At 34.9% G+C, this 22,139-nt stretch overlaps 1 protein-coding gene across 2 annotated transcripts in view; it reads right to left on the minus strand.

Annotated features, from left to right (window-relative positions):
* LOC150099370 (uncharacterized) overlaps window positions 1-22,139 on the minus strand; it is a 462,639-nt gene that overhangs the window by 277,627 nt on the left and 162,873 nt on the right. The gene's annotated exons all lie outside the window — the stretch shown is intronic.

Raw genomic sequence — 22,139 nt, forward strand, 5'->3', positions numbered from 1 at the left:
TATTTACTTAAAAATCACATCAAATTTATTATACTAAATTAATTTTTTTAACATATAAGAAAGCTTTTCAAATTCTAGAAAACAAGGTATAATTAATGTAGCAAACTTAAAAATAGGTCACTTAAAGGGAAAAGCTAGATCTGAGAGTTGAGTTAAAAATAAAACTTTTTTTTAAATATTTTATATTATTAAACCTTTTGTGGATCCTACCCACAAAAGGTTTATTTGTAAACCTACAATCCATTCATACCATAGGTGAGTTAAGGATTCCCCTCCCCTTATTTTTACTGAATATATATATATGTTACGGTTAAAGTGATAAATCCAATTATTATTAATAATTACTGGTTATTATTAATAATTACCGGTTAAAATGAATAATTTATGAGAATTATTCACTTTAACTGGTGAATAATTCCTAGAGGAGTCTGGTAAATGTAAAAAAAAAAAAACCTAAAAACATGTTTATAGGTTTTATATATAGGTTTTCATTCTCAATAGAAATTATAACAGCTTAGATTAGGTTAGGTTAGTTTATAATGAAAAAAAGTAAGGAAAGTACTTCTTTTGCACTCAATGAAATCAGAAATCACCATAAACTAACCTAACCTAAATTAAACTAACCTGGATGTCACATGTCAAACCAGAGTGTAGTTGTAGCTTGTCTTGGGCAGATTAATGGAGATGAAAGATAAACGTTGTTGTGGGCCGAGCTTAATGATTGCAAGCAGATAAATGGGGATAACAAATAAAAGTTGTGGGCAGATGAATGTCGTTGCTATACCTCTTTCCTCATCAATGGAGAAAAACACTGATCAGTTCCTCTCTGATTTATCTATTATCCCCTTTCCTTCTGCCCACAACTTTTATTTGTTATCCACATTTATCTGCCCCATTAATCTGTCCACAACAAACTACGACCACACTCTGGTTCGACATGCGACATCCAGGTTAGTTTAGATTAGGTTAGGTTAGTTTATAATGATTTCTGATTTCATTGATTGCAGAAGAAGTACTTTTCTTACTTTTTTCATTATAAACTAACCTAACCTAAACTAATCTAACCAATAAAGGTTAGGTTAGTTTAGGTTAGGTTGGTTTATAATGATTTCTGATTTCATTGAATGCAAAAGAAGTACTTTCCTTTTTCATTATAAACTAACCTAACCTAAGCTGTTATAATTTCTATTGAGAATGAAATCCTATATACAAAAACCTATAAACATGTTTTTATTACATTTACCAGACTCCTCTAGGAATTATTCACTTTAACCGGTAATTATTAATAATAACCGGATTTATCACTTTAACCGTAACATTTTTTTTTTGTTATATTTATTTTTATTTATTTTTACCAGGTCTTTTATGCTTGCATAAATCTTACCTGGAACACTCAGCAGAGAAATTCCATTGTAATTCTCACATTCAGCTTTATTCCCTTTTCAATAAATGAGTACTATGAGAGCTATGCTCATTGGTAATTCGACCTTCTGTCCAGGCCATCTGAATTATGCACTGTAGCCACTGGAAAACATTTAAACCTCCATACTTAAGCATTTCTGGCTGAATACCATCTACTCCAGCTGCCTTTCCACATTTCAAGTTTTTGACAGCTTTTCTACTTCAAATATTAATATGTACTCCTTTTTTGCATTCCTCTTGAAAATTTTCTAGAATGTTTCAGTCACTGCATGGTTCATTTAACAGTCTTTCAAAGTAATTACTTGAGACATCTAGGATATCCTTATCTTCAGTTTTCGAGTGACCTTTATCATCTTTGATTCCTTTTACAGTACTCTTTCCTCCATTTCTAAGCTTCTTCAATAGCCTCCAGAACATTTTGCCACCTTCCTGATATTTATTTTTTAATTCTTACCAAAGTCTTCCCATGATTTATGTTTAGGTACTTTTACACATAGCTTAGCTCCTATATATTTTTCTCTGTATTCTTTTAGGGCATCTGCTGACTTATTTGCTTGAACTTTTGGTATGCTTTCTTCTTTTCCCAGACTGCTTCTTTAACTTCTTTTGTCCGTTATGGTGTTCTTATTTTTCTATCCTTGCATGCAACTTCAGCACATATCTCCCTAGCTGAATCCATCAATGTCTTCTTCCGAGTTGGCTAATGAGACCCCAAGGTTTGGTTCTTGTTTGCAAACTGCTGTAAGTTTTCTTCAATAATATTTGCATAGTTGAGTCAACAATTTACCTGTTAAAGCTGCTCAACTTTAATTCTTTTAAAAACTTTCTTACATACTGTTCTTTTCAATGTGATATCCATCTATATCCTGCTTAGTACTAAGTAATGGTCACTTCCAATTTCAAATCCTCTCTACACTCTTGTATCCTGAAACTAGTATGATGATATCACCATCAACAATGACATGGACCAGCGCTTCCCAAACTGTGGGCCGCAGCCCCCTTGGGGGCCATAGGTTTTGTTGAGGGGGGCCGTGAAATAATGAAAACAAATTTAAAATGTTTTAAGACTAGGTAGATTTTTTTTATTTTAAAAGAAACGTATTTAACTTTTATTATTTATTATTTCTTTTTTGTTATTTTTTATATTTTAATGGAAAAATTCACACATTGGTGTTGGTTCACAAAATTTGCTTCCTGCATATTTCGGTGTTTAATGAATATTAGTAAATATTGCTTATTCATATGTTTCATTTCAAAGCAGTGGTTAATTGTATTTACTTCAAATGCTCTCCAGGGAAGCTCCAAATCTTCCTGTCCCTTTCATCATGCGTTCGTAATCAGGGACTGTTGATATTGACTTTATATACATATCAAAACTCGTTTTATATTATCACTGTCATCTGAGCTAGTTTTCTGTTACCAATAAAAGTTTTGCATATACTTCACACATGAAAAAATGCTTAAACAAGTTCATGTGGGGAGATAGTAACTTGCTTGCAGTGGTAAACAACATGCCCTCCCTAACAGCCACTATACTGCAGAGGCAATAAAAACAAGTACTTTTATTATGCCAGTGAATAAGGTATGAGGAGTCTGTGTAATATATTTCTCAACAAACAGTGCAATTAGAGACAACTGGGATAAAAACACTAATTAATGAATCACATGTCCACTCATACAGAAACTATGCTGTATAGACTGAAACAAAACCATATGTTGCATAGGCAAACACATTATCTAACTAAAAACTATTGTTATTAATTAGATGTGTGTGAGTTCGATTTCCCAAGGCAGCAATAAAATTCAACCGAACATGTTAAAATTCGTAAAAGTGTTAAAACTAAGTAATATATATATATAATGAATGTTATGGCAGTTTCACATATGGAATTTGGTTGAAGAGAGTTAGTATTTCAACTCAATTTTCAGCTATGCTTTTATCTTTCGGTTGCTCGATCTTTTGTTAATACCGCACCAATCATATGCACGTTTTAATAACCTGCCTTTGCTGCCTGTTTCGCGTTAGGCTTAATTACCGTAAAGGGAGAAAAGTTACAAAAGAGAAAAATGTTCCTGGTCCGGGGATTCCCTTATTCAGGTAATATTCATTAATTTCATGTTATCAGTCTGTGGTGTGCCAGTATCGGTAAGTGGTGATATTATTTGATCTATTCTACGTTAAAAAATTTAACCCTGAGATGGATAAGTGGCTGATAAAAAATAAAAAAAAATCCCGTGAACAATCAGAAGAGGCAGAAACAGACTCAAAAAAAAGGACAGTATTTCATATTTTACCAGAACAGCCCGCATCGTCTTCAGAACCAAACGGTAAGAGGCAAAAAATGTAATATGTGCATTTGATTTTTGCAATATGACCATATTGCCACCAATTGGTGAGAGTGACCATAAGGTCATGACTTGGGAGGTGGCTAAAGGAGTCGAATTTACAATTAAGACAGGGTACATGTGGAATTACCGGGCTGGTAAGTATGACAAGCTTAGGTGTGTGCTTGGCTCAATGCCATGGCATGTAAAACTGCAAGGGCTGGATGTTGATAGTGCATGGGAGGTGGTTAAGAACTGTTTGCAGGAGGCAATGGTTGACTGTATACCAAGAGTCCGAATAATAAATCAAGTAGGGGTTAAATGGATGAATAACACTATTAAGCTTGAGCTGCAAAAAAAGAAACAATTGTGGAGGGAATTTAAGGAGAAGGGTGACCATCAGGCACAGGAACAGTATAAAGCTCAGGCCAGTATGGCAACAAGGGTGGTAAGAAAAGCAAAAGCAGATTACGAAAGGAAATTGGCCACGCAGGCTAAAGAGAATCCAAAACAGTTTTTTCAATATGTTGCAAGTAAAAGGAAAAATGCTCATGGTAGAATGATCTTAAAAAATGCTGAGGGTAGGGAGGTAACCGAATCAGTCGATATTGTGGAATTACTGAGCGAGCACTTTGCAAGAGTATATCATCCAGGTGGTGACTTTGCAGGAATGGGAGAACCAACAGCTTATGCTGGAATTGTGATGAATGAAGTAGAGGTAACTAGTCTATTACAGAACCTCAATGTAAATACATCTGTGGGATTGGATGGTATACCAGCTCGTGTCGTACGTGAAGCAGACAAAGAATTGTCAGTGCCCTTGACCATTTTGTTTAATTTGAGCCTCAGGACTGGGTCAGTCCCAAGGGGATGGAAAGAGGGGAAAATAGTTCCACTGCACAAAGGTGGTTCCAAGGCTGCTGTTGAAAATTACCGGCCAATCAGCATAACAGGAATCATTATCAAGGTCTTAGAGAAAATAGTCAAGAGGAAAATACAAGATTGGATAGAAGATAATGGGATACTGTATCGGGGACAGCATGGTTTTGTGAAGGGTAGGTCATGCCTCAGTAACTTGCTCACGTATTATAACACAGTGACGGCTGAACTGGATAAGGGTAATGGGTTTACAGTGATTCTACTGGACCTTGCTAAGGCCTTTGACAGGATACCACATGGAATTCTAATCAGTAAATTGCAGCATATGGGAATGGACATAGGGTTGGTGAGATGGATATGAGGGTGGTTGATGGAGAGATATCAGAGAGTGGTTTACTCAGGAGTAGAGTCCACAAGACGGCCTGTGACTAGTGGTGTGCCACAAGGATCTGTTCTTGGACCACTGCTGTTTAATTTGTTCATAAATGATACAGGAAAGGATCTGAGAGGAACAGTTCATTTGTTTGCGGATGATGCGAAGTTGGGTAGGGCAATAGTGAATGCAGATGACGTCAAAAATTTGCAGGATGATTTGGATAGATTGGAGGTCTGGGCTAAGGAGAATGGATGTCAATTTAATGTGGCAAAATGTAAGGTTATGCATTTTGGGGTGAAAAGATTGGCGGCAGTTTACTGCATTGGTGGAACCGTGCTCCAGGAAATTGATGAGGCACGAGATTTAGGAGTGTTGGTGGATAAGGAATTGATTAGGGGACACATTGCAAAAGTGGCCAAATCAGCTCATCAAATCACTTGGTTGCTGAAGAATACGTTGACAAGCAGAGACAAGCAGGTTATTGTTCCTCTGTATCGAGCCTTGATAAGACCCTATCTCGACTACTGTGCTCAGATTTGGTCACCTAGGTTTCTTCTTGATGGGGAGGAGGTGGAGAGGATCCAGAGGCGAGTGACCAAGATGATAGCAGGTCTGTGGAATGAACCGTATGAGAACAGGTTGAGGATTTGTGGGTTGCAAAAATTGGTTGATAGATGGAAAATGGGGAGATATGATTGAGACATTCAAATTACTGAAGGGTTTCTATAAAATTAATTCAGAAGATATATTTGAGAACAGGGCTGGTTGTGGGAGGACTAGGGGACACCCATGGAAACTGGGCAAAAGTGTGGTTAGTAAAGGTGTTAGAGCTGGGTTCTTTACTTTTAGAGTAGTGAATGAGTGGAATGCGCTCCCTGAGTCTGTGGTGGATGCTGTGACAGTGAATGAGTTTAAGGCGAGGTATGATAGATACTGTATGAATGTCGAATAGTTGTGATGAATATGATTTGGGGCCTCCCTCGATGAGTCTAATGACTCCCTGGAGTTGCCCGTAATAATAGTAATAATAATAGTAATATTCGCTGTGTATGTTTTGTATTGAATATAAATACAATAAATATTATAATAACATATCTCTCTATTACGATTTTTTTTCGAGGGGAGGGGGCCGTGAAATATTTTAATTTTTACAAAGGGGGCCCTGACATCCAGAAGTTTGGGAAGCACTGACATAGACAATGAGGCTTTTCTTATTTCATGTGTCTTTTCTCCATATGAATTTGGGCAATTCTTTGTGTTGATACATCGTGTTAGTAATAGCTAGTCCATGTCCTGAGAAGAAGTCCAGCAAATACCTACAATTATTATTAGGTTTGCCCTTTTCTCCAAATTTTCCCAAAATGTTCCTATACGAGGGCTGTTCGATAAGTTCATGCAAAGTCTAAGAGATGGCACCAACAGTACGTATCGAGGTTATTTTTAGATCCTGGCAACTGTTGGAGGATCACACACTAAGTTTCAGTCAGATAGATCTATTACTCTGTGTTTGGAGTTCATTTGAATTGATCAAATACCGTGATTTGTGAAAAATGGATGAGAAAGAATTTTGTGCAGTGATTAAACATTACTTTTTGAAAGGCAAAACAGCTCAGGAAACCAAAGCTAAGCTTGATAAACATTATGGTGAGTCTGCACCATTGATTAGAATGGTTTAGTAACTTTCGAAGTGGCCATACAAGCACAAGTGATGCTGAACATTCTGAATGCCCTGTTGAGGTTACTACTCCAGAAATTATTGAAAAAATCCGTGATATGGTGATGGATGATAGAAGAGTGAAGGTGCATGAAATTGCTAAGGCTGTGGGCATTTCAAAAGACCCCATACACAATATTTTACATGAACATTTACATATGAGAAAACTATCCGCAAGATGGGTGCCACGTTTGCTCACAGTGGATCAAAAGTGTTAACATGTGAACTGCTACAAGGACAGCTTGAAGTTGTTTCAATCCAGAGGAATTTTTGCATCGTTTCGTAACAGTGGACGAAACATGGATTCATCACTACCAGCCTGAGACTAAGGAACTGTCAAAACAATGGGTTACGAGTCGGGAATTTGCACCAAAGAAAGCAAAAACCGTTCCTTCAGCAGGAAAGGTTATTGTCACTGTTTTCTGGGATGCTTGTGGCATAATCTTCATAGACTTTTTGGAAAAAGGCAAAACAATTACTGGAGTGTATTATGCATCTTTGCTGGATCATTTAAATAATGAAATAAAGAAAAAACGACCACACTTGGTGAAAGAGAATCTTCTTTTTCACCACAATAAAGCACCCGCTCACTCTTCTGCAATTGTGACTGCAAAATTGTTCGATTTATGCTATAAAGTCCTTTCGCATCCCCCCTTACTCTCCAGATTTGGCTCCCTCAGACAACTATCTGTTTCCAAAGATGAAAAAATGGCTGGCAAGAAAGAGATATTCATCAAACGAAGAGGTGACTGCCGAAACAACTGCCTATTTTGAAGAGTTGGACAAATCATACTATATGAATGGGATCAAAAATCTCAAGCATCGTTAGACTAAGTGTATAGACCTCAAAGGAGACTATGTTGAAAAATTAAAAATGTTTATCCCCAAAAAATTATGTTTTCTTCATTTTTGTGCGGACTTATCGAACAACCCTCATATGCCTGATGAGATTCATTTCCTACTCTGCTGCTCAGGTTTCCAACAAGGACCACTTTTTTCCATTTTCTTTATGTCAGCTGCCTGTTCTAATGACTCGAAAAACTCCACTTTTTCCTTAGAAGAACCTTCTGTGGGACCATAGGCACAAATATTTCATTGTCCATTTCCCCATTTTGAAGTATGTCCACATAACTCTACTTGAAACTGTTTTCCAAACAAGAATTTGATCTTCATGCTTAGTGTTGAATGCTATCGTTACTCCTTCCTTTTATTGATCATTATTGCCTGGAAATAGCATTCTATACTTATTATTTAGTAATATCTAATAGCTCATCTGTTTTTGTCTTCTTTGTCTCAGTAAAGCCAATTATGTCCACCACATGGTACTTTTCCAATTCTTCTGAAAGTTTGATTTGGTTTCCATTAATACTTCTTGTCTTAATGGTTCCTATCTTCAGTTCTTTTGCCGTTGGGTTTATTCTTCTACTTCTAGATGTTGAGTTGGAGCTTGTGTATTTCCCTATTTAATTTGCCATTTTCTCTAAAAATAATGCAGAAATAATGGAAACATGGCACTTGTTGTATAGGTTTACCATTAAGAGTACAACTGACTGGCATTTTCTCATGTTCTTGTTTCTTTCAGTTTGTGGCTTTTTATTGCTGAATTCCATGCCAAATTTGACAGAGCATATATTTCTTTTAGAGTCCTGAAGATTGCTAGACCATTATTTTAGAGCTGATCTCCAACTTTGATATCAGGTTTAATGCTTTTCTTTCATAATGTGATCATATAAATGATGAATAAGAATGAAGATGCTGTGCATCCTCGTCTTATTAAATTTTATCCACATCCTCCTGTTTAGTGTATCTGCTTCAATTCCAACACTGCTGATTACAACCCTAAATATAGGCTGTACTTTGTTTTATATATAGTCCCATTTATACTATATAAATGTAAGACTGTGAACAGCTTTTCCCTTGACATCAACCTTGTCTTATGTTTTTTCCAGATCTACAAAACTTAAACACAGATCCTTGTTATATTCCTGTGATTTTTGCAACTATTTGTCTTAAATATTCTATTTAACAATTTTTCTTAGCTTTTTTTCAGGGCGCTTGCATCAATCTTATCTTACCTGGAACACTAAACAGAGAAATTCTCAATTTTCACATTCGGTTCCTTTTTTTTAAATTTTTATTTTATTTATTATAAATGGATACTATTGAGAGCACTGATATATATATATATATGCTTTCAGAAACACTGACTCGGTTGTTATGATACATTTTAATAAAAAGATGTAATGACTAAAACCGAGAATAATAGTAAGGCTTTATTGAAATAAAAACAATAATCAAATACAACGTTTTTTCATGTCAATTATGTAGTGCAATTTTCCTGTGCTTCACAGTTTTAAAATTCAGTGTTTTATAACTGTTTCCTATTCTTAGAAGACACCTGAAAAAGGTTGTCAAAAGCGAAAACTAGTTGTGTTTTTATTTCAATAAAGTCTTACTATTATTCTCGGTTTTAGTCATTAAATCTTTTTATTAAAAAAAAAAAAAAAATATATATATATATATATATATATATATTGTTGTTCATCTTTACTCAGTAGAAAATATTATAAAAAAATTAGTTTGAATGACTATATACCGAGATTAAAAAAAACAACAAGGTTTAATATTAAGATACAACTAGTTTCGTTGAATGATTCAACTTCTTCAGGTATCACAGGCAAAAAATTATACAAAAAATGACAGAGACATGATAAAATTACATCAACAGATCTAGTATAAAAGACAATAGTACATTTTAAAAACAGGAATGCGAGCTTGAGTTCTAAATGAAAGTTGATTACGTGCGTCAGCTGCCACATGTGCCAATACTGAACAGAGACAATGTGTGCATCAGAGAGATTGAAGCTAAGGCTGCTGTTAATATGGGATGAATCTAGTGAAATTTCTCTAGATTCGATGATCTTTCTTTCAAGTTCATCATAACACACACATGGATATTAGAAGTTTTTGGCCAGTCTACGAGGTGTTGGCAGCCTTCATCCGAGTTAATAGAGAAGAAAACGTGGCTAGAGAGAGCGCTGGCTCTGGTCCTATTGTAGGAAATGTCTCTCTGGTGTTCTTTCATACGCAAAAGGATGGATTTAGCTGTCTGGCCATAACATGGTTTTCCACATTCACACAAAATCTTGTAGACTCCTAGATACTGAGGAGGGAGATGTTTCACTTTAGGTTTACTTAGTATAGAGCGAAGTTTTGGAAACGTAGTGAAGTTGCGTGTGTGAGCTGCCACTCGTGGCAGCTCACGTACGTAGCCAACTTTAATTTAGAACTTTAATTTAATTTAATTTTAAGCTCACATTCCTGTTTTTAAAATGTACTATTGTACATTTTAAAAATTATCTATTGATGTAATTTTATCATGTCTCTATCATTTTTTGTATAATTCTTTACCTGTGATACCTGAAGAAGTTGAATCATTCAACAAAACTAGTTGTATCTTAATATTAAACCTTGTTGTTTTTTTAATCTTGGTATATAGTCATTCAAACTAATTATATATATGTGTGTGTGTATACACACATTCACTCCTGACTGTATTTCTCTTAAATATTTTCTTTCACTGTTCTGTTACTGCTTATTGCATTTTATAATCTTTAAAGTAATTATTTCAGGCATCCCGAGTATGTTTCTCTTGAGTTTTTATGTTATCTTTATCATTCTTTTCTTCTTATTTACAGTCCTCTTTTCTCCATTCTAAGTTGTTGTTGTTGTTGTTGTTTTTTGAGTTTTTGTGTTATCTTTATCATTCCTTCTTCTTATTTACAGTCCTCTTTTCTCCATTTCAAGTTGTTTTTTTTCAATAGCCAGCAAAACATTATGCTACCTTTATGATATATATCTTACCACAACTTTTATTTAGATACTTGTATATACACCTTAGATTTCTGATATTTTTATCTGTATTCTCTCAGGGCTTCTGGTGTTAGCTACTTTCAATAAATACTAGGAACTTCTGATATGATTTCTTGTTTTCCAGGAATGCCTCTAACTTCCAAGTTCACCATGAAGTTTGGATTTTGCTATCCTTGCAAAACCATTTCTTCACCATGTGCCTCCTTGACTCAATTAATTAATGCTTTATACAATATATACATGAAAACACAAGGTAAAAGTATTATTTATTAAATATACTGCAATTATATTTCAGTCTGAAATTAACAGACCATCATCAGTGACCTAAAAATAGTTTTTACAAGGTAGAATGCAAACAATTGATTTATTCAAAATAGAATGAGTCGCATGATGTTAAATTGCATTAGTATTTTAATATCATGTTAAACAGCGTTATGCTTTCACTGAAGAAAAGGTTAATCATAAAAGTGTAAAATAAATTGCACACACACACATACATATATATAATTTATAATATTATACTAAACAGATCATCAGATAGATGTAGTATCTAGTTGGTTTCTTAAGACCTTATGTCTTTATAAAATATCATTATTGGTCTTAATTAGTGAAAAAATTTAATGATATGTTAATTGAATATCAAACTTTCCCATATTTTTGATAAGGATAGGCAGTCATTCCGATTCAAGGTAGGGCAGTGAAGCAAGGCTTCAGCACTCTCCTTAAATAGGCATTCGAATTTGTACCATCTATGTAGAAAATATGTTTCAGAAAGAATGTTGTGTTTTGTCTCTATTCCGTGTTGAGCTAATCCAGACTTATCGGATTTTTGTGGAAAATAAAAGACTGATATTTTTGTATTCTTTTTTCTATTGAACATATATATTGTAAATATATTCGTGTATATATTGTATAGAACTATGGCACTAGTTTCTCTTAAAACTATAATTAATCCTTTATTCTGATTTGCCACTGGATCCCCGATATCTAGTTTGTTTTCTTAATTTTTTCTTCAATAATATCTGCATATCTGACTCCATCTTTCAGAGGTATATATACAGGGTGTTCGGGATAAATTTGACATATTTATAATTAATTATATTTTTCCGTAAGTTACATGTATTAACACACACTTCTCTTCATTTAAAAGTTTGGACCCTTCTTCATTCATATACAAGATGTCAGAAAGGATGGATAGCTGGAACCCACCTGAATCATGGAAGAGAATAACTTGTATCATGATGATTCGTGCCCGCCATCAAAATAAGGATATTACGACTGCTGCCCAATGCTCCCTGAATACAGTAAAAACAATCAGGCATGAACTAGAGACTTGCAATGGTGACTACGAGGATGTAGCAAGAAGAAAGATCCCTAGCAGACGATCTGATTGCGTTCGTACAGCAGAATTCCTCGCAAATCTGCAGGAACAGGTGTTGAAGAACCCTGGCATTGGAATTCGGGCTTTGTTCGTGGAGTTGCTAACTGTAGTCAAGCCCTGGATAACAAGGGTAGCCAATGGTAGGCCGTATGTATGGCAGCAGGATTCGGCCCCTTGCCACACCTCTGGGAAAAGTCAAAAATGGTTGTCTGAAAATTTCTACGACTTCACCAGTCCAAATGTTTGGCCTCCAAACTCACCAGACCTTAACCCCATGGATTATTTTGTATGGAGCGCAGTTGAAAAAGACACCAATCGCACTTCCAGTAATACAAAAGCCCAGTTAATGGATAAAATTAAAACAGTTTTTGCGGCCCTTCCCAGGGAGACTGTAGCATCAGCTTGTTCGAGGTTCCGAAGCAGAATTGAAGCTGTGATCGATGCTAATGGTGGTTATTTTGAGTAAATCTTGTTGATAGTATTGTAATTAACTCTTCCTGTAATGTTTTTTTGTCAATTCATTAAATTTAATAGATACAAAGAAGATTTTCTTTTTCCTTACGAAACTGTCAAATTTATCCCGAACACCCTGTATATATATGCATCTCTTGAGGCTGCTTAGTTTTTGATTATTTTAAAAACTTGTGTGTATATTTGTTTTCAATATGATATTAATTTGTATATTGCACAAAATTAAATGCTGATCACTCCATATTTCAAATCATCTACATGATCTAGCAGTGTGTGTGTGTGTTACAGTACTTCTGCCTACTAAGATAAGATTTCTCTTCATATTGTCTCCCTGATGAATATTGTATTCTTATCCACCCATTTCTGAATTGTACCCTTCTGAATTCTATCACTTCTATTTTAAGGCCTCCATTACATGATAGCGTTAGATCGTAACTTCTTCTCAATCACGTCTTATCGTCTATAACTCTCTCGTTGGTACTTATTGGTTGTAGGCTGATACATCAATCGAATATGAAGAAAATTTATATTATACTGTGCCACTCCATGTTCTGAATTGCAAGAGCAACTTAGATAAATCAACCTTCAACTGTATCAGTTTATCATAAGTTGATTTTAGGCCAAGGTTTTTATTTTTATTACATAGGGTTCCCGCTGAGATTTGGATTATTTTAATGAGCGGTGCAATGAAACAATCGGGCAAATACAAGATTCAATTCAAACAAAATTATTTAATTCTGTGACACATAAATTATATCATAACACAATATTCCAACAGAGATATTATGACTGAACAAATATAAAGCTCTCATTAAGTCACTAGTATACTACTCAGCTGAGCTTAAACTTTATAATTAAAGATTATATTTAACAGATCTTATCCTTCTTATTACAAAGAACTTATATCATAACTCTACTCTGATTAAGGTTACATTTCAAAACATTTTTAAATATCAAATAAGTTCAAGATATTCAGAAGAATACAACTCATGAACATTCAGACATTCATTTGTAATTCTCTAGGCTCAGTTAATCAATTTTAGTTCATGTAAGTTCGAGATTCCTAAATTACAACAAATAGGCTTCAGAGTATTCTCATTCAGTTAATGAACACTTAATTCAATAACATAGCATTTATCATTTGAAGAGGGGAAAAGTCTTAGCACATCACATATTAAATCTTGACTTGCTGAATACTGCAACTAGGAACAATTTACTTTCGGAGGAATTAATTTTCGTTACTTCTCGCTAAGTATAGTAAAGGTAATCTTACCAGGATATAGCTTCAACACATCGTAAGTAGATCGAACAACAATTTTTAAGTCCTTGCTGACTTTTACTATGTAGTAACACAAACTTAAAAGAATCTTCCATTTCCACGACTGATTTATAGACTTGGGAGAATATAATCTTTATGCACTTGGTTTAAGTTATTTATTTATTTCTTTGTTTTCTTATACGTATTAACCTATTTCTTGCACTATTTCACTGCTAGGTGTTAGGAAGTTTTGGTAAAAATCCAACTCAGAAAAAGGTAAGTTAAAATACCAAGCGATTCCTGGTCCTTTAAATACCATTTTTGGCGTGTCAAAATTCCTCTCCAGTCTCCAGCTACTGTTCTCTATATTCCCCTATTCGATTCTGTTTTTACTCTTGTTTTCATATCCACTCCCTTTTTCCCGCCAAAAACTGGTTCTCACCGGTTTAGCTCACATCAAACTTGCCTTTCCCTTCGTATGTAGCAGTTCACGCTCCAGCACGTGCTAGGAGAAATTTGCATGTTTTCTCATAATAACCAATCAAATGATACCACAAAGAATCTTCTGGATATATTAAAATTACATATATTACAGTTTCTTATATTATTATCAAAGGAATAAAGTAAATAAAATAATTGACACTTTAATACAGAGCCTTTTCATATCTATAATATGTTTTAAAATCACATAAATAAAATTAACTAACAAATCTTAAAAGGAATTACTTGAATAATATTTTATAAGCAAGAAACTAACGGAATAAATTTAAATAAGTCCTGCTTATGATATGGTAGATGATGTTAATTATGAATGAAGTATTACTATTATAAATATCTTCATTCACAATTTAACTTATATATATATATATATAAATATATTCGTGTATATATTGTATAGAACTATGGCACTAGTTCCTCTTAAAACTATAATTAATCTTTTATTCTGATTTTGCCACTGGATCCCCGATATCTAGTTTGTTTTCTTAATTTTTTTCTTCAATAATATCTGCATATCTAACTCCATCTTTCAGAGGTGTATATATATATGCATCTCTTGAGGCTGCTTTGTTCTGATTATTTTAAAAACTTGTGTGTATATTTTTGTTTTCAATATGATATTAATTTGTATCTTGCACAAAATTAAATGCTGATCACTTCATATTTCAAATCATCTGCATGATCTAGCAGTATGTGTGTGTGTGTTACAGTACTTCTGCCTACTAAGATAAGATTTCTCTTCATATTGTCTCCCTGATGAATATTGTATTCCTATCCACCCATTTCTGAACTGTACCCTTCTAAATTCTATCACTTCTATTTTAGGGCCTCCATTACATGATAGAACTACCTTGGCCTTTTTTCTATTCCTTTGGGACTCTGTCAGTGCTGAGACTTAAACCTAAGGATTTTTCTGCATTGCCATTTTAATTGAACTTTCACGAAAAGCACAGGCTAATATCTTATTCAATCCCATGGCTGTATTTCTTAAAATCCTAAACATCTCCAGTTCGTCTACTTCTATTCTTCAGCCACTGCATTATTTCCCTGGATGATACAAACAAAGTGATCGATCATTATTTCTACTATATCTTCTGCTTCTGACATCTCCCTACTGTCAGCATTTATTCATAATCAGTCTTCCTTTTACTCATCATCCAGCAAAAGAAATCCCAAGATTTCCTTTGGTATACTTGGCTAATTTCCTCTCATAATCTGATTTCCTTTTATAATCTGTGCTTTGTACTGTTCATGAGCTTGCTGATCACCTTTCTCCTTACATACACTTCAAAACGTTTTTTTGTTTTTTGTTTTTTTTTGCAGATCCTGCATACTGATACTATTCATCCATTCAACATCCACCTGATTTATTCTCCTAATCCTGTGTATGAAACTTAATGCTACTTTCCGTAAATCTCTTTTGACTATTTCCCATGTACTACACATCCTCACCATTTCTTATGCCATGATACTGCACTAACTTACTTGATGAATTTGTCATATTCACTAACTTGGTAGTTCCACACATAATTCTTCCTAAATAAATATTCCACATACTCAACTACTTCCCAAATCAAGACTGCATCACACATCTTACCAACTGGAGGCAAAGTGACTACTTTAGTTATGGACAATCTATCATCAGATACAATACTCTCAAATCTTGAGCATTTTCCATGACATTCCATTTTAGTTAATTATCTATTAGCAAAAGCATAAAATCCATTACTTTTCTCCTTAACCTTCCTCCTTTCAGCCAATGTTCCTTTAGTTGAAGTCTGTCATAATGATTACTTATCCAGCACCCATTCAAGCTAATTGTTCGATGCATGTCATTCACATCTCCTTTTGCTATCCTTGTCCTACAGTAACAACTAACTATATATTTTGCCATATTGTCTTTTAACTCAGACAAATAGCATCAAATGCACCGCCTTCCTCAACTTCAACTTACTGCTAATCTTCTACTATCATTAGCATCCCCAGTCCTATTCTCCCTGATATACAACAGCTCTCGTATTGTATCTCTGTGTCGATATCACTGTAAGCCAAGTCTCAATGTCTATAATTTTTGGCTAATTCACAAACTCCAATGGCAAAAACTCCTCACTTTTGTTCCTGATATGTCTGGAATTAGTACATATGTAATGAATAACATTCGTTTGGGTTAACATATAACCTTGATTCTTTTTTCAAGGTTATCTTATTCAGATCTGCAACCGAGAAATTGCATTCTATGATCATTCCCATCCTTGCTTCCTGTATCTTCCCTAATATCATTAGTTTCCTTGATTTTGCATATCCATTCACTTATGGAACAAAACTTTCTCCAGGCATCCACACCATATTCTTTTAAGTGCAATCACTCAGGCATACACAAGTCCTTTTGTCCATCAAATTCACTCCAACAACTAAAAACTTTTCACCATTTCTTCTCCTATACAACCTACCTAAATACTGACTTATCATGCCTTGGTAAGAGGCTTACAAGCTTTATTCTCTCATTTTTCTAATTTTGCTTCTTCCAGTAACTCCATATATTCTCTCATATTCCATAGATTTCACCTTTTAAATTATTTGTTCCAACCAATTTTATTAACTCTTTTACTTTCTCGTTTTGAAATCTGACACCGTCACTAATATCTTTAATCTTTGTACTAGGAAAGCCTAATTTCATCATGCTTTCATTGAGCACACCTCAAATTATGGATGCATATGGTTTTATCTCCTTATTCTGTTTCTTGCTTGTTAATACTTTTCTTACTCTTCTCTGCCATACCACTTGCTAATCACTTCTTCAAATGCTAGCTCATGCTTTATCCTGTGAAGGATTCTGCATAAATGAGCTATTTTACTCATTAAAGTCACTTGCTATTCTCCTCATCTTTCATTCCTTCTTTTGTGTTATCTTTCTTACAACTGATGTTTTCAGTATTCACACTTTGTCATCTTTATTTATTTCTGCATTCCTTTTTTTGTTCTCTACACTATTTGTATTTTTAGCACATTTTTTCAGAATCACTCACCACAATATCTCACATTTGACACTAACTCATGTAACAAATCTAACACAGTCTCTCACCATTTTTGCTCATTCACAAAGAACTCATTTTCAATAGTGAATATAATGCGTGGCGCATGCGCACACACTACATTTCATATTGAATTTTCTGAATGATGATATGCTGTCCCATCATTGTCCTGGCTTGTTTTGGCACCATTAGCCATCATCATCATCATCAGCATCAAATTCCTGCCATGTACCCTCAAGGGGTGTACAGGATATGACAGTACTACATGAAAAAATTACATCATTACTAACTTCCTATCTACAATTTTCCTCCAAATCAGTCTGTTACTTGTCAAGACTCCAACATTATCAGATCTTATATTTCTATCGTCTAAGGCACTTTGTACCGTATCAATCCACCTATATCTTGGTCTTGCTCTGGGTCGTTTTCCTGCCAACCTGGCAGAGAACACTTGTTTTGCTAATCTTTCCTCTCCCATTCTATTTAAGTGACCATACCATCTGAGATTAGCTCTGCTAACACATTCCTGGATGCTGACAATGTCAAGTTCTTTCCTAATATCCTCATTTTTAATATGATATTGCCATTGATGCCATCTGTTCACGCATCTAATCTTTCTCAGGACTCTCATATCTGCGGTCTCTAGTCTTTGTTCAAGTGTTTTACTTCTGACCCAGCTCTCAGATCCATAAGTTAAAATTAGTTTGAACACAGTCTTGTATACAGCTAATTTAGTGTTCCGACTAATTTCTTTCTTATTCCATATGAATTTATTCAATTGACTTCCCATGATACCAGCTTTGCTGATTCTGTTGTCTATTTCTATATTTAGTTTACCATCTTCAGTAAAAATTGTGCCTAAGTAGCTGAAATGTTTTACTTGTTCCACAGGTTCTCCATTCACAACACAGTTGACATTTTCAATGATTCTGCCTATTTTCATTGTCTTTGTCTTTTTATTGTTGACCTTCATACCATATCTATTACAACAGCTATTCAATTTAGTCAGAGAATCTTGCAGACTTGTAGCGGATTTATTTAGAAGTATCATATCATCCGCATAAAGCAAAGAGCTGACATTAACATCTCCAATTTTGATATCAGGTTTAATACCACATTCCTTCATAATGTGATCCATATAGATAATGAATAACAGAGGGGATAATGTACATCCTTGTCTCACACCAGATTTAACATTAAACCATCTTCCTGTACTTCCTTCAATTTTAACTGCTGACTCACAACTCAAATAAAGACTAAGTACTGCTTGATATAATGCCCCATTGACACCATATAACTGCAGTGTATTGAATAGCTTCTCTCTTGGCACCTTGTCATGTGCCTTTTCCAAATCGACAAAACTTAAATACAGATCTTTGTTATATTCCCATGCTTTCTCGACTATTTGTCGTAAAGTGAAGATCTGATCCTGACAGCCTCTATTTGGCCTGAATCCAGCTTGTTCTTCACCAAGCTTTTCTTCCACAATTCTTCTCAACCGTTTCTCAAGTATACTTGCATAGATCTTGCCAGGAACACTCAGTAGGGAAATACCTCTGTAATTCTCACATTCAGTTTCATTTCCCTTTTTATATATGGGTACTATGAGAGCTCTACTCCAATCATCGGGAATTCGTCCCTCTGTCCAGGCTTTCTGAACTATGCAGTGCAGCCACTGTAAGACTCTTATACCACCATACTTCAGCATTTCTGGTCGAATATCATCTACTCCTGCTGCCTTTCCACATTTCAAGCCTTTGATGGCTTTTTCTACTTCAAGTATGGATATGTATTCCTGACTGCATGCCTGGTCAGTGTTTTTTATCACTGTGCTGTCATCACTGCTTGTTTCATTTAGCAGTTTTTCAAAGTAATTACTCCATACTTCAAGGATATCTTTTTCTCCTGTTTTCATTTCACCTTTATCATCTCTAATTCTTTTACAGCACTCTTTCCTCCATTCCTAAGCTTCTTCAACAACCTCCAGAATATTTTGCCACCTTCTTGATATTTATTTTCTATATTCTTGCCAAAGTCCTCCCATGACTTTTGTTTAGCTAGTTTTACACACTGTTTAGTTTTCTTACATTTGTCTCTGTATTCTGTAAGAGTAAAAGCTGACTTATTTGCCAGGAACTTTTGATATGCTTTCTTCTTTTCCTTCACTGCCTCTTTAACTTCCTGTGTCCACCAGGGAGTTCTGATTTTTTTATCTTTGCACACAACCTCACCACATGCCTCTCTGGCAGAATCAATCAATGTTTCCTTCAGAGTTTGCCACTGAATCTCCAAGGTTTGATTCCTGTTCTCAAACTCTTTCATTTTCTTTTCAATAATATTTCTGTATTTTAGTCTACAGTTCACATCTGAGAGCTGCTCAACTTTTATTCGCTTTAAAACTTTCTTACATGTTATTCTTTTCAATATGAAATTCAATTTTATCCTGCTCAAGACTAAATAGTGATCACTTCCAATTTCAAATCCTCTGTACACTCTGGTGTCCTGCACCAGGGAGAGAACATCACTATCAACAATAACATAGTCAATGAGACTTTTCTTATTCCTAGCCTCTTCTCTCCATGTGAATTTGTGCACATTTTTATGTTGGAACATGGTGTTAGTAATAACCAGTCCATGTCCTGAGCAGAAATCCAACAGATATTTGCCATTATTATTAGCTTTGCTCTTTTCTCCAAATTTTCCCAAAATATTTTTGTATGTCTCACAATCATTTCCTACTCTGCTATTTAGATCCCCAACAAGGACCAACTTTTCCTTTTTCATTGTGTCAGTTGCTTTTTCTAAAGCCTCAAAAAATTCCTCCACTTCTACCTTAGTAGAACCTTCTGTGGGACCATAGGCACAAATAAGTCTCATTGTCCAGTTCCCCATTCTGATATTTGCCCACATTACTCTACTTGAGACTGACTGCCATTCAAGAAGATTAGCCTCGTATAATACTATGGCTACTCCTTCTTTTCCTTGATTGTCATTGCCTGAATATAACATTTTGTATTTATTGCTCAGAAAGATCTCACCAGTTTTGGTCTTTTTTTTGTTTCAGTCACCCCTATTATGTCGATCTGGTACTTATCTAATTCCTCAGCTAGCTCCATTTCTTTGCCATTCAGGCTTCTTATGTTGATAGTACTGATCTTTAACTCTGGTGATGTTGAGTTGGGGTTTGTTTTCAGATTTGTTCCAGTAGCTGACTTTTCGCTGTTCGCCCTGGTTCCCTGGCGAAAACAACGGTGGCCTTGTTTAACCGGGTGACGCCCCAGCCGGCATGAAATTTTGTCATGTTGTACCATCATTTTTTATTTTGGTTTAACCAATAAGAATACAATTTGGTCGGCTAAATCCCAAATTGCCAGCTCATCCTCGTTCGTTCAGTATCAAAGTAGATACCCAACAGGGTGCACCACGAGAAGGTGAGGATTGGACATTAGGTCAAAAGCCCTGGTCGGTTCTCCGCATTCCTTTAAAGGCTATGTGGAGGTCTCCTCTCAGTTATACAACTTTGACCCTTAAGCACACCATTAGCCACACTATAATAATACATAAATATAATCTTATAGGGTGGATATAGAAGAAAATTTTTAATACATAGTAAGATGAGAGAGAACAAAGAATTATATATAAAATCTGATTATGCATTTAGAGCAAGGAAGAGAGGAGTATATTTTCAGCCTTGAGCATAATGAATGAGTGGAAGGGGTTGTGAGCACACTCTCAGTGAATTAGTTTAAGTAATATGAAAGAAATTGTGAATAATGTTCCTGTATAAAGACACTTGCAGGACTTCCACATTTATATAAAACCCAGAAAATGTATTTATTAATCACAGATAATTTCATTTTACATATCATAAAACATCATCAGTGTGAGATGAAGAATGATAATAGAAAATCTGAATGCAAAAAAAACAGAAAATACAAGCATTAAACAGAATAATTCAAAATATGCAGTCACATAGTAGCCAGGATAAACAACTTGGAAACTACGAAACAGAACTTGTACAAACAGTATACAAGGATTCAGCAAATTTACAACTACAGTTATGCAAAAGTTTGGTGTTATTCCAATGATCCTGTGGCTAGTGTTCTCAATTCCATGTTAACTAGACAAGATTTATGAGGTCTGATTAACTGGATATAGCTCTGGTGTTCTGATATATGTTTTTTAAGTAATCTTACTGTCTGACCAAAATAAGACAAGTTGTAAGACATAGAATTTGGTAAATTCCAAGCGGCAGCAATGGTGACAGTTTACCAAAATTTTGGAGAAAGTAGGAGATTGCAGATTTCGATGATAGAGTAGAAGGTGGCAATGAGTTGAAATTTCTTCAACTCTCACTACTACATTAACAAGAACAACTATCGGAAGTTTTTTCCCACTTGGTTAGACTATAATAAATTTAGTTTAATCCTTTATCAAAGTTTGATCCTGAAGTATCTTCAGGACTGAGGCAACTCATGGTAAAGGTGGACTAAGCTCTCATCACTTGTCTTAGTATCTCCCATAATGCAAAGCACACCTCCTTGCAGACATGTATAATGCTATGCATTAAGGGAAGAGCCACTACTCAGACCGGTTTCGACCTTTATTGAGGTCTCGTCGGTGGGAGCCAGACCAAGAGGTGGTGATACTAAGGTGGAAGTAATGGAGAAGTCATATTTACCAATACGAGTTGCCAAAGGTGTGTCTCACCTTATTATTACTGGATTAGAGAAAGATGTTGGAAGTTATTTTCCACTTGGTTATGATATAATAAATTTAGTTTAATCCTTTATCCAAGTGTAAGCAAACAAAGTTTGTGCATGAAGTATCTTCAGGACTGAGGCAACTAGTGGTAAAGGTGAACTAAGTACTCATCACTTGTCTTAGTATCCCCCCATAATGCAAAGCAC

The sequence above is a fragment of the Typopeltis vanoorti genome, chromosome 14 (assembly GCF_054136105.1).
Source record: "Typopeltis vanoorti isolate ZY-2024b chromosome 14, IOZ_Tvanoo_1.0, whole genome shotgun sequence".
Lineage (NCBI taxonomy): Eukaryota > Metazoa > Arthropoda > Arachnida > Uropygi > Thelyphonidae > Typopeltis > Typopeltis vanoorti.